The 17,890-nt window shown below is 41.3% G+C and overlaps 1 long non-coding RNA gene across 1 annotated transcript; it reads right to left on the reverse strand.

Moving 5' to 3' along the window:
• Nucleotides 1-13,579: 13,579 nt before the first annotated feature.
• Nucleotides 13,580-15,049, reverse strand: LOC132663825 (uncharacterized). Its single transcript, XR_009603290.1, has 2 exons — nucleotides 14,802-15,049; nucleotides 13,580-13,656 (listed from the first exon to the last, which is right to left on the reverse strand). It is a non-coding gene; the product is annotated as an uncharacterized LOC132663825 (long non-coding RNA).
• Nucleotides 15,050-17,890: the final 2,841 nt, after the last annotated feature.

Here is a 17,890-nt window from a genome sequence, read left to right on the forward strand (position 1 = left end):
AACAATAAAGAAGAAAAAAAATGTGGTTATGTGGAAGAAAATCCTTGCTTTTAGGAAGTAGACACTGAAGAATTTAGGGGTTTCTAATTTTTCAATATGCTAAGATTTCCAGCTTACTCTCAAAAGGTCCATAAAAGAGAAGAAGTTTCAGTAATTTAGTAATCATTTTTTAGGCCCTATTGTGTGGTAGGTGTGGTGGTTGGCAGAGATCTGACTTGGACCTCATCCTTGCCCTCAAGGAACTCATAGACTAGTAGGAGAACCCATCTAACTAAAATACCATAGAATCTAAGGAATTATGGGAACTCAGTGGAACAAGAGGATCTGGAATGGCATATTTTTTATTTTATTAAGTAGGCTCCCCATTCAGCTCAGAGCCCAACATGGGGCTTGAACTCATGACCCTGAGATCAAGACCTGAGCTGAGGGGCACCTGGGTGGCTCAGTCGGTTAAGTGCCTGACTTCAGTTCGGGTCATGATCTCACGGTCTGTGAGGTCGAGCCCCACGTCGGACTCTGTGCTGACAGCTCAGAGCCTGGAGCCTGCTTCGGATTCTGTGTCTCCCTCTCTCTATGCCTCTCCCCTGCTCATGCTCTTTCTCTGTCTCAAAAATAAATAAAAACATTAAAAAAAAAAAAAAAAAGACCTGAGCTGAGATCAAGAGTTGGACACTTAACTGACTGAGCCACGCAGGTGCCCCTGGAAAGGCTTCTTAAAAGAGGTCACATAAGCTAATTCTTGAAGGATGTGAAGAGTTTCAAGGGGGAACAATGGGTAGAAACTGGCTTTGATTGGAAGGGTAAAGGACAGTGATTGTTCCCCAATATGCCCATCTTTCAGTTGGTAATGGATTCCCCTAAGCTTAGTTGGGTGCTTGGCTGTCAGCTATACCGTATTTTTTAAAAAAAATCTTATTTTTAAGTAATCTCTACACCCAACATGGTGCTTGAACTTACAACCTTGAGATCAAGAGTTGCATGCTCCATTGTCTGAGCCAGCCAAGTGCCCCAACTCTACTACGTTTTCAACTTCTTTTGTAGCTGGGTAGGACAACGTGACTACCTTCTAGCCAAAAGGGAAGCCAGCTGAAATGATCTTGGCAACTCTCAGGTCACACATTTAATAGGAAGCTGCTAACCCTTCTCTTCCTCTCTTTGAGATATAGTAATGGTGAGTCAATTTTGACCTTGTGGATGAGAATGCTAATACCATGGGTAGGGTAAAAAGATGGACAGAACCGAGTCTGAGGAGGACCTTGGGGAGCAGAGCCTCTCACCTGACCAGTTTTCATGGTTTATCAACTCAGACTTTTACCTGTGAAAGAAAGAAATTTTCACCTTGATTAAGCCACTGATACTTCTGTCTCTGTCTAGTCAATATGCTAACTAAGAAAAGGAGGATGGGGCGCCTGGGTGGCTCAGTCGGTTAAGCGTCCGACTTCAGCCCGCGTCACGATCTCGCGGTCCGTGAGTTCGAGCCCCGCGTCGGGCTCTGGGCTGATGGCTCAGAGCCTGGAGCCTGCTTCCGATTCTGTCTCACTCTCTCTCTCTGCCCCTCCCCCGTTCATGCTCTGTCTCTCTCTGTCTCAAAAATAAATAAACGTTAAAAAAAAAAATTTAAAAAAAAAAGAAAAGGAGGAAGAAGGGAAGAAAGACAATGAGAATACAAAACCTACTTAGAAAACCAAACTGTCTCTTTTTTCTTCTCTCTTTTGCCTTCACTTCCTTTCTTCTAATCCATTCTCCTTTTGTTATAGTTATACATAAATGTTTACATGTACACACCTTTGCTCTTTCATATCCCACTGGTTTCAGATTTCTAGCTCTAGACATACTAATGAACTCATATCTTCTGTATTTTTCCTGCTAATTCCAGCTGCCAGTAAAATAGCCTTAAGGATGGAAACCATTTCCTCCCTCAGAAGCTCTCCTCAGAGTACAGTGAGGCAGTAGGCATCTGGCCAGGCAGTAGACAGGCACCTCTCCCTTGTCACGGTGAGCAGAGGGCATTGCCTTCCTAGTACAATCAGATTTGTGGGGAATAAAGGAGCTGTCTTGCTCCTGGGAAGCCTTCTCTCCTTCCATAAAAGAGAATTTGAAGAAGTCTTTAAAAAAATTTTTTTTTTAATATTTATTTATTTTTGAGATACAGAGAGAGAGACAGAGACAGAGACAGAGCAGGAGTGGGGGAGGGGCAGAGAGCGAGGGAGACACAGAATCCAAAGTAGGTTCCAGGCTCTGAGCTGTCAGCACAGAGACCAATGCAGGGCTCAAATTCACAAACTGTGAGATCATGACCTGAGCCGAAGTCAGACACTTAACCAAATGAGCCACCTAGGAGCCCCAGAATTTGAAGAAGTTTTCAATGTGGAAATCACAAATGCCTTATGTCCTTTTTCCATCAAAACTTTTTTTTTTCATCAAAACTTCTAACTTTTCCACATTACCTTACAGGGTATTGCAAGTATTATTTTGATCATCACAGTAGCTGTGCTTTTGGTAACAGAATTCTGATTTTACTCTTAATTTTAGTTCACATGGTTTGGCCTGGAGCTGACCCAGCCATTTGACTCTAGGATTGGATACATAATCTAGTTTTGGCCAAAACTGGAGGTATTGGGGAAAAGGCTTTCAAATGCAGGGGTTATTATACTAGAACAATGTAAGGTTGGAGATGCTGGAATCAGTTTGCCGTCCCATGGGGGAAGCCTATCTAAGAATATAGTCAACACTGAGGAAAAGAGAACCAAGAGATAGAAACCATCCCTGATGACTCTGTCTGGGACTCTCCTGCAGTTTGAGTAGAGATTCTGTTACTTGCAACCAAACACATTTTTACAATCCACAGGGGACGTCAAAACCATTTCTCAACTCCCTGAGTGATCGTTTGGCATATGGTATGCCTACCCAAATGTTTCTTTTTTAAAACATTCATTTATTCCAGAAACTATTGTTGGTCCATTGTAGCAAAGAGGTCCTTCCTTTGTATTCTGCCCATCTTGTTGTTTAGGAAAAGGGTACCACCTAGAGTTTAAGGGTCTTAATCCTGCCTCCACCACTTGTTAACAGTGAGACTCTGAACAAATCAGAGGGATAAATCTGAACCTTGGTTTCTTTATCTGTCAAATGGGTATATGATTATATACATATTATTAAATTATATCGGATTGCATATAAAATTATAAAATGCTTTAAATATGTTAAGAACTATAATAAAATGGACTTTCAGCATCAAGGGATATCCCTCTTCCCATCTATAGCCTGATTCTGTTGTGAAATTTGGGGTGGAGTGGAACGGTTATGGCTACATCATCCTACAAAGATTCTACTAATTTCCACTTTGCTTGTGAGAGTGTCCATTTTCTCACATCCTAGCTAACACTGACTATTACTAATGTTTAAAATATTTGCTAGAGCCCCCTCTAGGGGCCCTCTAGGGGGCTCTAAGGGGGACTGAGCCTAGGTTGCTCAGTCAGTTAAGCATCCAAATCTTGATTTCAGCTCAGGTTATGATCTCACAGTTGTTGAGCTCGAGCTTTGCGTTGGGTGTGTCAGGCTTTGCGTTGGGTGTGGGGCCTACTTGGGATTTTCTCTCTCCCTCTCTCTCTGCCCCTCCCTTGCTTGCTCTCTCTCTCTTAACATAAATAAATAAACTTTTTTTCATCAAAAAAAAATTTTTTGCTAGAAGTGCCTGGCTGGCTCAGTTGGCAGAGCATGTGACTCTTGATCTCAGGGTTGTGAGTTCAAGCCCCATGTTGGGTGTGGAGCCTAGTTAAAATTAAAATAATAATAATAAAATAAAATTTAATTAAACTAAATATTTACTACTGTGTGGTACATGACTGGCTAAGTTGGTGAATTGGTGGAGTGTGCTACTCTTGACCTTGGCATCTTGAGTTGAGCCCCACATTGGGTGTAGAGATTACTTAAATAAATAAATCTTTGTGTATTTGTGTGTGTGTGTATATATATATATATATATATATATATATATATATATATATATTTGCTAGTCTGATAAACCCAACTACTTGCTATATTTTAACCTGTGAATGATGCTTCCAAGCAACTGGAGATGTTTTTAAAAATCTTCCAAACCAGCATCCCTATGCCTGCACAAAAAGCAGAGTAACTACTTTTTCCCTACCCAGCACCAACCGATTGTTCAGCATGGTAGTTAGATAAAGCAGCTGGCCAGAGGCCTTTACAAGCTGTTGTAGCAGCAGAAAAGAACACCTCCACTTCTGCCTTATTTGTTGTGTGAATGAGTGAACACATGCCCCCCGTGAAACCTGTTAAATCATGGCCCTATTATCTATGTCTTTTCAGATCAATTTCAGTCCATGCTTGGTGCCTTCTAAAATCATTGCATGATCCAGTTCAACTTCCTTGTTGGGAGTAAGGATCTAGGGTAAGGGACTCATTTATACATTTAAAATATAAAAGAACAACGGGATGCCTGGGTGGCTCATTTGAGTGAGTGTCCAGCTCTTGGTTTCGGCTCAGGTCATGATCTCATGGTTTAGAGATTTGAGCCCTGTGTCGGGCTCCACACTGGCAGTAGAAGCCTGCTTGGGATTCTCTCTCTTCTCTCTCTGTCCCTCCCCCACTTGTGCTCACTCGCTCTCTCAAAGATAAATAAATTAAAAAATAAAATAAAATAAAATAAAATAAAAAAGAAAGATTAGAAGAGAAGATGGATAAAATCATATTTTATCTATTTTGTAATACTTTATGCTTTTCGAAATATCACAGCACTTTTCTGTTTCAGCCTTTCAAACACTCTGAGAACCAAACAGTATTACCCCCATTCATAAGAGGAGGAATTTGGGCCACCTGGGTGGCTCAGTCAGTTAAGCATCCAATTTTGGCTCAGGGTGTGATCTTGAGGTTCGTGAGTTCGAGCCCCGCATCGGGCTCTGTGCTGACAGTTCAGAGCCTGGAGCCTGCTTTGGATTCTGTGTCTCCCTCTCTCTCTGCTCCTCCCCTGCTTGTGCTCTGTGTGTGTGTCTCTTTCTCAAAAATAAATAAATAAACAAACATTAAAAAGTTAAAAAAAATAAAGAGGAATGTAAGGTTTAAAGAGGTAAGGCAAGTTGCAAAAGACACACAGCAAATTACTGGCAGAGGCAGGACTAAAACCTTACCAATTGCCACCCAATCTTTCCCCTCTATCACACTGTTAGGGCATCATTCACTCTCTGTAGTGGTGTGATCAATATTCACAAAGGCCCAGGGGGGCACCTGGTGTGTTCAGTAGGAAGAGCATGTGACTCTTGATCATGGGGTGTGAGTTTGAGCCCTATGTTGGACATAAAGATTACTTAAAAAACAAAACAGGGGCACAAGGTGGCTCATTTGGTTGAGGTCTGACTCTTGATTTCAGCTTAGGTCATGATCTGAGGTTTGGGGATTGAACTCCACCTTGAGCTCCACAGCTGTCAGCACAGAACTTGGGATTCTCCTTCTTCCTCTCTCTGCCCCTCCCCTGTACTCTCTGTCTCTCAGAATGAATAAATAAACATTAAAAATAAACAAACAAACATGATTCAGGGTATTGTAAAAAAGGAAGATGAGAAACTCTACTGCTGGAAAGGAATATCAAGATGTAACACGTTGCCCAAGCAAAGATTCAAAGGACTTTTCACATCTTCCTTTCCTTCCTTTCTTCCTTTTTTTTTTTTTTTTTTTTTTAGCAGTCTGGCCATACAGGGATTAAAACTACTGGGGATTTAATTTCTCTAATTACTTGGAAGACCATCTGTGTCCTGCTTTCATGCATGAGCCCCTGCTCTGGTGAAGGAACCAGGTGTTAATCTGGCTAATTCTTCCTTTCTCCAGCCTTCCCCACTCCCCATCCCCTACCATCTGGCTATGGGATCACTTTTTTTAGAGGGCTGGGAGATGGAGCTCTAGGCTGAAATCCACCCACCCAGCTGTGCCCCCTGATACCCTGGGGACTGGCAAACATCAGAGGACCATTTGACATCAGCTCCCTCTTGGCCACTAACCAAAATCCAAGAGCTGCATGTGGGTGTAAACCTACTCTGGCTGAAAAAGTGAAACCTCCCCACCCCCATGGAAACTTTTGCAGCTTTATCTCCCTTTTGCAGTCCTAATTTAAATTCAAGGCTGAGTCATCAGAGTGAGCATGGGAATATTTTTTCTACACTTAAATACAGGTAGTGACATTATAGCAGAATTCTAGTAAAGGCAGTATATTGATCTGGTTAAAATGTATTCCCTATAGTGAAAAATCATGAGCAAAATTGGATTTTTCCAATTCCTACTTATCATTTAGAATGAGGAGAAAGTTGATTTAAGTTCTTGTGTCTTTTTTTAATTTTTAATTTTTTTGCCATTGAGCAGCAATTTCCCCTCAACTTCATCTACTCTTCCCTAGACTCCCCAAAATATGAGGAAGAGTGCTGACAGCATGGAGGCTGATTGGGATTCTCTCTCTCCCTCTGTCTCTCTGCCCCTTCTCCCCCTCTCAAAATAAATAAATAAACTTAATTTAAAAAGCATATGGGGAAGAAAGAATATAGAGCTAAAGATGACAGCAAGAGGAATAGGAAAGGAAAAGAGTTGCTTGTTGCAAAAAGTGGCCTGCTTTTCTTATTCAACTTCTCTTTTTTATACAGTACTGTTCACTCTACCCAGCCATTTCTTTTTTTTTTTTTTTTTTTTTTTATTTTTGGGACAGAGAGAGACAGAGCATGAACGGGGGAGGGGCAGAGAGAGAGGGAGACACAGAATCGGAAACAGGCTCCAGGCTCCGAGCCATCAGCCCAGAGCCCGACGCGGGGCTCGAACTCACGGACCGCGAGATCGTGACCTGGCTGAAGTCGGACGCTTAACCGACTGCGCCACCCAGGCGCCCCTACCCAGCCATTTCTAAGACTCATTTGCCCCCCACCTCTCCACCCTCAGTCTTCCAGAGACCCCACCTTTTTAAAAAGTATTTATTAATTTTTTTTTAATGTTTATTTTTGAGAGAGAGAGAGAGAGCGAGACCTTGAGCATGCATGCACAAGTGCAGGAGAGGCAGAGAGAGAGACACACAGAACCGAAGCAGGCCCCAGGCTCCCAGCTGACAGCACAGAGCCCGACTTGGGGCTTGAACTCACCAGCTATGAGATCATGATCTGATCCGAAGCCGGACGCTTAACTGAGTGAGCCACCCAGGCACCCTGAGAGTCCCTCTTTTTTAAAAATAATTTCTAGGGGCGCCTGGGTGGCTCAGCTGGTTAAGTGTCTGACTTCAGTTTAGGTCATGATCTTAGGGTTCATGAGTTCGAGCCCCGCATCAGGCTCTGTGCTGTCAGCTTGGAGCCTAGAGCCTGCTTCGGATTCTGTGTCTCCCTCTCTTTCTGCCCCTCCCTCTCTCTCTCTCAAAAGTAAATAAACATTAAAAAAAAAAAACACAATAATAATCTCTAGGCCCAACATAGGACTAGAACTCACAACCCCAAGGTCAAGAGTCTCATGCTCTAAGGACTGAGCTAGCCAGGTAACCCCAGGGAACCCCCTTATTTACTGGAATAAGCCACAGGTTCAGAGTTCCTGGTTGGTCAGGGCACAAAGTACATTAAGGAGGACCTTGTCCTTCCTTCTGTGTTTTATGAGAAATTCATTTTGTTTCTGAGTGTAATGCCCCCAGGGAATCAGCATGAGTTCACAGTTTTTCCTTCCCATTGCTCTCACTAGTTGGAAATGCTCCTCCTTTTCCTGGTAAACCTTCTGGCCTGAGTTACAATCAGGAGAGTCACATTCAGTCACCTAATAACTAGGCTGTTTCTGGGGCCCAGAGGTACAGTGGCAAAGACCTCTATCCTCTGAGGAATTGATGTCTGAAGTACTCTGTAAAGCACTGTACAAATGTTAATTTCAGGTAGTTTTTAGGAAACAATTTGGATAACACAGAATTGAACTCTTTGTGTAACATACAACTCAGCCCTTTGTCTTGTCAGTGGAAGCAGAAATCAGAGTTAGAAGGGCCTTTCAGAAGTAAGCAAATCTGACTCCCTTGTTATGTCAGTGAGAAAACAGACCACCTCCTCTCATCAAGAGTGGTTGGTAAAGTGAAGGTCCTCTAGCCTCAGTCCAAACACGGCAGGAGAACTCAGTGCAGCATAGTGGTTTAGAACACCAGTTTTGGAATTAGATGGACTTAGGCTTGAAAGCCAGTGATACTGGGCAATAACTTCCATTTTCTAAACCTGTTTCCTTCACTGTACATTTGGGTTAATAATATTGTCTATCTTATGGACTATTAAGGGAATTAAATGCAAAGATGGATATAAAGCACTATGCTTTGAACATATTAAGCATTTGAGGGGTGCCTGGATGGCTCAGTTGGTTAAGCGTCCCACTCTTGATTTCAGCTCAGGTGATAAATCAGAGTCGTGGGACTGAGCCCTGAGTCAGGGCTCCAAGCCCAGCTTGGAGCCTGCTTAAAATTCTCTCTCTCCCTCTGTCCCTCTTGTGAGTGCGCTCTCTCTCTCTCAAGAAAAAAAAAAAAAAAGAAGAAGAAGAAGAAAAGCAAAGAAAAGAAAAGAAAAGAAAAAAAGGAACATGGGGCACGTGGGTGGCTCAGTCGGTCAAGTGTCTGACTCCTGACTTCGGCTCAGGTCATGATCTTTCGATTCGTGAGTTCTAGCCCTGCATTCTGTACTGATAGTGTGGAGCCTGCTTGGGATTCTGTCTCCCTTTCTCTGCCCCTCCTTCAGTTGCTCTCTATCTCTCTTTCAAAATAAATAACAAAGACAAAAACAAAAAAAGGGAACATACCAAGCGGGTGAAAAATGGCAAATATCTACTTCATTGGACTATTTCTTTTTCTTCTTCTCTTCTAATCAATGATAGAAGAAATAAAGGGAATAGCTAGCCACTCACTTCCAAGAGAGCCCTGGCTACTCTGCAGACCTGTTAGCTTGGATAGCCAAGCCATCCTGAGCCAAGCTCAGGAGACCCAGAGCAAGTAGTTACTTCTTTCTACTCATGGGAAAAGGGAGGAATAGTAGAAATTTAATCTTCTACCCAGTGGAATATTGTGGTGTAACAGAAAGGGCAGGGATTTTGAAAGCAAGATTTTGACCTTAGTTCAAATGCTGGTTATACTGCCTAGTTGCTTCACGAGCTTGGATAAATTACACAATCTCTTTGAGCCTTTCTGAGAGATGTTAGAACCTATCACATAGGGTTATTGTGATGAATAAATGAGACAAGGTATGTGTATGCCAAATGCATGCTAAGCTGTGGTGGAACCTACTGTTTTTGCCAGTACTAGTATTGGATTTCCATCTTCCTAGTAGCATATTTCGATTTTTCCTTTGGGAACTACCTTTCTCCGGCTGCATACTCTAATGGTAGATCTGTCAGTCAAGACGCTTTTCTGTCCTGGTTGAGTGGGCATATGACCCAATTGAGGCTAGCCAGACCATTAATTCCTAAATTTGCATTGTTTGAAGGGTGAATCAGAGATGGACAATGGTTGGAGTTGATTCATGCCAGGAGGCAACCTGAAGAGACCATCTGATAGTTCTTGTCATCTAGATTCCTGAAGCCATCTGGTTCTTGTGTTGTTTAAGGCCTGGTGATTCAGCTGTTCTTTCAAGACTGTCAGCACCTGTGTTTCCTTCCAATGACTTCTTTTTTTTGTATCACATTAGACAGAATCAGTTTCCGTTACTTGCAATGTCTGAACACTACCGCACAGATGATACAGAAATGTTAGTTCTCGCTTACATGCCTACCTCCTCCCGGCAATCCCTCATACTCTCATGTTACTAACACATATAAAGTATTCCAGTGCTTCAGGACAACCTCAATTATGGACTTTTGTTGTACTTAGCCTGGAATCAGGTCTACATTGGTTGATTCCAGCTAATGTTTCAAATCTATCAGCAAATCTTACCAGTTTTATAACTATTTTTTAATAAATAATTGATTAATTAATTAGTTATTTTAGAGAGAGAGCACAAGTGGGCAGGGAGAGGGGAAGAGGGAGAGAGAGAGAGAGAATCTTTTGTTTTTTTTAATGTTTATTTATTTTCAAGAGGAAGAGAGAGAGACAGAGTGTGAGCAGGGGAGGGGCAGAGAGAGAGGGAGACACAGAATCTGAAGCAGGCTCCAGGCTCTGAGCTGTCAGCACAGAGCCTGATGCAGGGCTCGAACTCATGAAACTTGAGATCATGACCTGAGCCGAAGTTGGATGCTTAATCAACTGAGCCACCCAGGTACCCTGAGAGAGAGAGAGAGAGAGAGAGAGAGAGAATCTTAAGCAGGCTCTATGCTCAGCACAGAGCCCAACATGGAGCTTGATCCCATGATCCTGGGATCATGACCTGAGTGTCCCAACATCTGACTCTTGATTTCGGCTTAGGCCATGATCCCAGGATCGTGGAATCGAGCCTTATCTCAGGCTCTGTACTGAGTGTGGAACCTGCTTAAGATTGTCTCTTCCTCTCCTCTGTCCCTCTCCCCTGCTTGTGTTCTCTGTCTGTGTCTAAAAAATAAATAAATAAATAAATAAATAAATAAAATAACATCAAAGTCTTTCTATGATCTTACAAGACTCTGCATGATCTCACTCCTGGCCACTTCTTCCATCTCTTCCCTTCCACTTTCATTTTCCCTCACTGTTTTTCACCAACACTGGCTTTGCTACTCCTTGAACATGTTAAGCATATTCTTTTTTTTTTTAATTAAAAAAATGTTTATTTATTTTTGAGCGAGAGAGAGAGAGATAGCATGAGCAGGGAAGGGGCAGAGAGAGAGGGAGACAGAGAATCCAAAACAGGCTCTGAGCTGTCAGTGCAAAGCCTGACGTGGGCTTGATCCCATGAACTATGAGATCATGACCTGAGCTGAAGTCTGACGCTCAACTGACTGAGCCACCTGGGGAACCTCCATGTTAAGCATATTCTTGTCTTAGACCTTTTTATATTTGCTGTTCCCTAAGTGTCCTCCCACCCCTATCTACTTGCATCTGTCTCTGCGCATAGTGGATAGATAGCAAAAAAAGAAACAAACAAACAAAAAACCTTGTTGAATTAATGAATGGATAGAATTCTGATACATTAATAAAATGGAATACTATGAAACATAAAAGAATAAGGTAGAGGTGCTTGGGTGTGTCAGTTGGTCAAGTGTCCAATTCTTGATTTTGGCTCAGGTCATGAACTCATGGTTTGTGATTTTGAGCCTGGAGTCAGGCTCTGCACTGCCAGTGTGGACCCTGCTTGGGATTCTCTCTTTCTCCCTCTCTCTCTTCCCCTCCACCTATTGCTCTCTCTTTCTCTCTCTTAAATAAGCAAACTTTAAAAATAAATGGGGGAGGGGTGTATGGTAGCTCAGTCAGTTAAGTGACCAGATCTTGATTTTGGCTCAGATCGTGATTTCATGGTTCATGAATTTGAGTCCCAAGTCCAGCTCTATGCTGAATGTGCAGAGCCTGCTTGGGATTCTCTTTCTCCCTCTCTCTCTCTGCCCCTCCCCCGCTCATTCTCTCCCTCTTTCAAAATAAATACATAAACATTAAAAAAAGAGAGAAAAGAATACGGTAGAATGTCTTAATATGTAATGACTCTATGATACAATGTAAATTAATAAAAGAGAAAGAAAAAATACAGTACATTGTATGTAATAGGCTTTCATTTGTATAAAGTTTACATAAGAAATTTATAATATCTGGGACGCATGGGTGGCTCAGTTGACACTTCATTTCAGCTCAGGTCATGATCTCATGGTTCCTGGGTCTGAGCCCCAAATCAGGCTCCGTGCTGACAATGCAGAGCCAGCTTTGAATTCTCTCTCTCTCCATCTCTCACTGCCCCTTCCCTGCTTGGGCTCTGTCTCTCTCAAAATAAATAAATTTTGTTTTATTTTTTTTTTCTAAAATTTATTTATTTATTTTTGAGAGAGAGGGAGAGACAGAGTGTGAGCAGGGGAGGGGCAGAGAGAGGGGGAGACACAGAATCCGAAGCAGGCTCCAGGCTCTGAGCTGTCCGCACAGAGCCCGACGCGGGGCTCGAACTCACAAACCGCGAGATCATGACCTGAGCAGAAGTCAGATGCTCAGCCGACTGAGCCACCCAGGTGCCCCAAAATAAATAAATTTTAAAAATTAATAACATCAGTTAACTCTGAGGATTCAGGGGTGTCTGTGGGAATGAGACTTACTTTTCACTGTATACCATTTTGTACTACAAATTATTTATTTATTTATTTAAATTTTTAAATGTTCAATTCTTCTCCCCTGGGAGGATGCTTTTATTGAACAGTAACTTCATCACACCCCTGAGACATTTTCATCAGTTCATTTCCATGTAAACACAAAGCACTAGCCATTCATCCCAACTTTTGTACTACAAATTTTTGAAATCGTATTCATGATACAATAACTTCTTCAATAAAATCTAGTAATTAAAAAAAATCAGTAGTGGGGGCAACTGGGTGGTTCAGTCATTAAGTGTTCCATTCTTGGTTTCGGCTCAAGTCATGGTCTCACAGTAGTGAGATCAAGCCGTGATTTGGGCTCTTCAATGACAGTGTGGCGCCTGCTTCTCTCTCTCTCCCTCTGTCTCTGCCCCTCCCCAGTTTGCACACGTGTGCTTTCTTTCTCTCTCTCTCTTAAAATAAATAGATAGACTTTAAAAAAAGATATATACAGTATGACTATTTATATAAAGCAAAACTAAACAATATATTACTTGGGAAAACATACCTATGTGGTTAAAAACATTTTAGAAAGCAATAATAAAAATCTGAACTATAGTTTCATTTTGAAGAGGAGAAGATGAGATTATGGAGGAATATACAAGTGTATTCAAAATTATTGTTTTGTTCTATTTATTAATGTATTTTATTGTACATTTTGTTATTTTTTTAACTGTATGAATATGTCAAATATTCCTCTGTGTACATGATCTATATCTCTAAAATAGAATAAAAACAGAGATTGCCTGAAAAAAAACAAAACAAAATAAAAACATGTTGACCTATAGCGTTCCTTTCATAACTTTTAGTTCATTTAGATATGGTGAATATTAACCTACAGTGACAATATGGGTCAAAAGTAAATTTAATCAAGAGCACACTTCAGATAAATTTGCATACTTTCATAGTACTTTATTTAATTTAAAATAATAATTTGAAAAGTATAAATTTAATTTTGTAATTTACCACTTTAACCATTTTTTTAAAGTTTTTTATTTTGAGAGAAAGAGAGAGAGAGAGAGTGCAAGTGGGACAGAGGCAGAGAGAGGCAGAGAGAGAGAATCCCAAGCAGGCTCTGTGCTGTCAGCTCCAATCTCACGAATCCTGACGTCATGACCTGAGCCGAATCCAAGAGTCGATGCTTAACCAACTAAGCCACCCAGGTGCCCCACTTTAACCATTCTTTTCTTTCCTTTCCTTTCCTTTCCTTTCCTTTCCTTTCCTTTTCTTTTCTTTTCTTTTCTTTTCTTTTCTTTTTTCTTCCTTCCTCCTTCCATCTCTCCCTCTCTCTCTCTCTCTTTCTGTTCTCTCCTTTCTTTCTTTTTATTACCCTCACTTGTTAATGAACCTGGGCCAGTTTACCTGTATATTGTCCCATTTATTGGATTTTTCTGATTGCTTTCATGAGCTGTATTAAATTTGTTCTTCTATTTCCTATAAGTAGAGGTTAGATGTAAAGGCTTGATTAGTTCAAATTAAGTGTTTTTAAATTTTAAGTGTAATTGACATACAATAGCCATACAGTATTCGTTTCAGGTGTACATCATAGTGATTCAACATTTTTATACATTAAGAAATGACCCCTATGATAAGTCTAGTCAACATCTGTCACCATACAAAGTTGTTATAATATTATTGACTATATTCTTCATGCTGTACTTTGCATTCACGTGACTTATTTATTATGTTGTATTTTCACTTGCCCCACTAAGCTATCCCCACTATGGTAACCAATAGTTTGTTTCCTAATCTATGAGTCTGTTTCTGTTTTGTTTGTTCATTTATTTTGTTTCTTAGAGTCCACACAGAAGTGAAATCATAAGGTAATTAGTATTTGCCTTTCTCCAACTGACTTATTTCACTTAAAATAATACCTTCTAGGTCCATCCATGTTATTGCAAATGGCAAGATCCCATTCTTTTTTTATGGCTGAGTAATATTCAATGGTATATATATTATATATATATGTATAAATATGTAATATATATACCATTTATTCTCTATCCATTAATCTGTTGATAGATACTTAGGTCAAGTTAAACATTTTTAACCAACATACTTTATGGGTGATGTTGTGTATTTTCTACCCCCTACCACCTAAGGAAATACATAAGACTGGTTTGTACCACCATTAATGAAGAGTTAGACCTTGCTAATCACTGGACTGAGTGAAATGATAGCTTGATCCCTCTACTGGAAAATTATATTTTTCTTCACCTTGCCACCAGGAAGTCATCTGAGTGGGGTTGCTTTGGACATACAAATGTCCAGTTCCCTATTAACCATTCACTAAATGATTAGTACCAATTAATAATCATTTTTTAATGTTTATTTTGAGGAGAGAGAGCAAGCAAGCAGGGGAGGGACAGAGAGAGAGGGTGACAGAAGATCCAAAGTGAGCTCTGCAGTGACAGCATCGAGCCTGATGTGGGGCTTGAACTCACAAAATGTGAGATCATCACCTGAGCCGAAGTCTGATGCTCAACCAACTGAGCCATCCAGGTCACCCTCCCCAATTAATAATCTTTTAATTAAGTGCTGGAAAATGATAGTTTTTCAACTATTTTCATTATGTATACCTTTATTAGCCAGTCATCTTTGATAAAGAAGAATATTCTCTCCTCAACTTGGGCAATTAAGTTTCTTTCTTTTCTTTCTTGCTTTCTTTCTTTTCTTCTTCTTCTTTTTTTAATTAAGTAGGTTCCATGTCCAACGTGGAGCTTGAACTCACAACCTTGAGATTAGGAGTCTCATGCTCAGGGTGCTTGAGTGCTCAGCTGGTTAAACCTCCAAGTCTTTTTTTTCTTTTCTTTTCTTTTTCTTTTTCTTAATTTATTTTTGAGAGAGAGAGAGAGAGAGAGAGAGAGAGAGAGAGAAACAGAAAGAGTGTGAGTGTGGGAAGGGCAGACAGAGGGAGACACAGAATCTGAAGCAGGCTCCAGGCTCTGAGCTGTCAGCATAGAGGCCAATGCGGGGCTCCAACCCACGAACCGTCAGATCATGACCTGAGCTGAAGTCGGATGCTAAACCAACTGAGCCACTCAGGCACCCCAAACCTCGCAGTCTTGATCTTGGCTCAGGTCATGATCTCATGAGTTCAGGCTCACATCAGACTCTGCATTCGTACTGCAGAGCCTGCTTGAGATTCTCTCTCTGTCCCTCCTCCACCTGCGTGCATGCACAAATAAATAAATAATAACATTTTTATGTTATTATTTCTCAAAATCAATAAATAAACATTAAAAAATAAATAGATAACATTAAAAAAAAGGGTATTGCATGCACTACTGATTGAGCCAGCCAGGTGACCCTCGGGCAATTTAGTTTCAATGAAATATGGTTCCTAATGAAAAGATAAGATATTTAATTCTTTCTGCTTGATTTGTAGCTATTTCAAAAGGTGAAAAATAATTTTTTTCTGGCTTTGTCTCTTTGAATACCATTTGCAGGTATGGGTTTTTAGAGATTTAGTGTGTTTCATTCAGTAGCAATTATCATTTTTTTCAGTTCTCAAATTGATTTAGCTTGATCGGTAGGAACACCTTCAAGATCAACTTCTGTGAACTTTTGACATAACTTCATCGGTGTTTGAAAGCTTCTTTGATTCCCCACACAACATGTCCTAAGTTCATCTTGTAATCTCCTTGCTACAAAAATTTAATCAGCTATTTTTCTCTGTGTTGTTATGTTTTTTAAACGTATTTATAACGGCCACTTTGAAGTCTTTGTTGGTTAAATCTCAAATTTGGCTACTCTCACAGGCAATTTCTGTTCCCTGCTTTTTTCTTTTTTTGGTTCTCTTTCACTATCTCTTTCTCTGATCACACACAGCAATTAAGCTCCACTAATTGTCCACTGATAGCTATATTTTCAACAGTACTAGGGCATAAATTGCCTCACAGAGAAATCCAATCAAATTTGAGGTCCCTGAAGTTATAGTTTCTGAAGTCAGTGTTCTAACCCCAGGAGGGATGGTTCTTTCATTTTTTTTTTTTTTTAGTTTATTTATTTGTTTATTGAGAGAGAGTGAGAGAGAGAGAACGACTGGAGGAGGGGCAGGGAGAGAAGGGAACAGAGGATTCAAAGCGGGCTCCTTGCCAACAGCAGAGAGCCCAATGTGGGGCTCAAACTCAAAAACCATGAGATCGTGATCTGAGACAAAGTCGGATGCTTAGCTAACTAAGCCACCCAGGTGCCCTCAGGAGGGATCTTTCTAGGTATATCTTTCCCTATTTCTCTCTGGCATTATAGCTAGCATATATTTTAGCGTATATTGTCAATGAAACTACCAATCCCCTCTCAGTAGCCTTTTGCCACAACTTCCACTGTTTTTGAGGGTGCTTTTAGGATTGAATTTCTCCATAGTCAGTTGCAAATGAAGTCAATTCCTTTGGGGAATGATTGGAACTCACAGTTCTATAGTCTGCTTCTGCCCTTGTCAAAATCTCTGAGCCATGACTCTGGTGCTGGGGGCAAGCACAGTAGTATACTTCTGAGTGACATCTCCACTTTAAAAGCTGAGTGCTTGGTGGATGAGGGGAGGAAGCAGGCCCACATCTCCTTCATTTGCCTTTCTGCCCAGAACCCCTGCCCATGAGCCACAAGGGCAATCTGGGTCCCAGTATTCTCATCTGTACCACATCCAAGGAGTGATGGCTGGGCAGAAGAAGGGAATCCCCCACCTCTATTTTCCTGCTCTCACCCAGACCTTAGCACTGGCAACAGATAGCTGGGGGCAGAATGAGAAATGCTGGTGTGCTGTCCCTTCCAAGAAGATAGACCTTTGATTGGGAGCTGGTGTATGAGGGGACCTTTTTGTTCTTGGCTGTACCAGTTTAGAGAAGAGTTTCTGTCTCACTAAGCTGGGAGTGGGGGGACAGAGGGTGAAATTTTTTTCTCTTTCTTTTTTAAACATTTATTTATCTTTAAGAGAGAGTGCACCAGCAGGGGAGGTGCAGCGAGAGAGGGACGGAGGACCTGAAGCAGACTCTGCACTGATCATGACCTGTGAGATCATGACCTGAGCCGAAGTCAGACGCTCAACTGACTGAGCCACCCAGGCGCCCCTCTTTCTCTCTCTTTTGTTTTTTTTTTAATTTTTTTAACGTTTATTCATTTTTGAGACAGAGAGAGACAGAGCATGAATGGGAGAAGGTCAGAGAGAAGGAGACACAGAATCTGAAACAGGCTACAGGTTCTGAGCTGTCAGCACAGAGCCCGACGCGGGGCTCGAACTCACGGACCACGAGATCGTGACCTGAGCCGAAGTCGGACGCCCAACCGACCGAGCCACCCAGGTGCCCCGCTTTCTCTCTTTTTAAAAAATGTTTATTTATTTATTTTGAGAGAGAGAGAGAGAGAGAGAGAGAGAGAGAGCGCACATGAGCAGGGGGAGGGGCAGAGAGAGAGATGAGAGACAATCCCAAGCAGGCTCCAACTGTCAGCTCAGAGCCCTATGTGAAGCTTGATCCCACAATCCCACAAATCGTGAGATCATGACCTGAGCTGAAATCAAGAGTCATTTAACCAACTGAGCCACCTTGGTGTCCCGCCCCATCTTGGCTCAAATACCACAGACTGTCACGGTTTATATAGAGTTTTAGCAGATTTTCTTTAATAACTGTTTCTTTGCTTAAGCTCTTACAGCCATTTCCAGAGATTTTAATAT

This window comes from Panthera onca, chromosome D4 (genome assembly GCF_046562875.1).
Source record: "Panthera onca isolate mPanOnc1 chromosome D4, mPanOnc1 haplotype 2, whole genome shotgun sequence".
In the NCBI taxonomy this organism is placed as follows: domain Eukaryota; kingdom Metazoa; phylum Chordata; class Mammalia; order Carnivora; family Felidae; genus Panthera; species Panthera onca.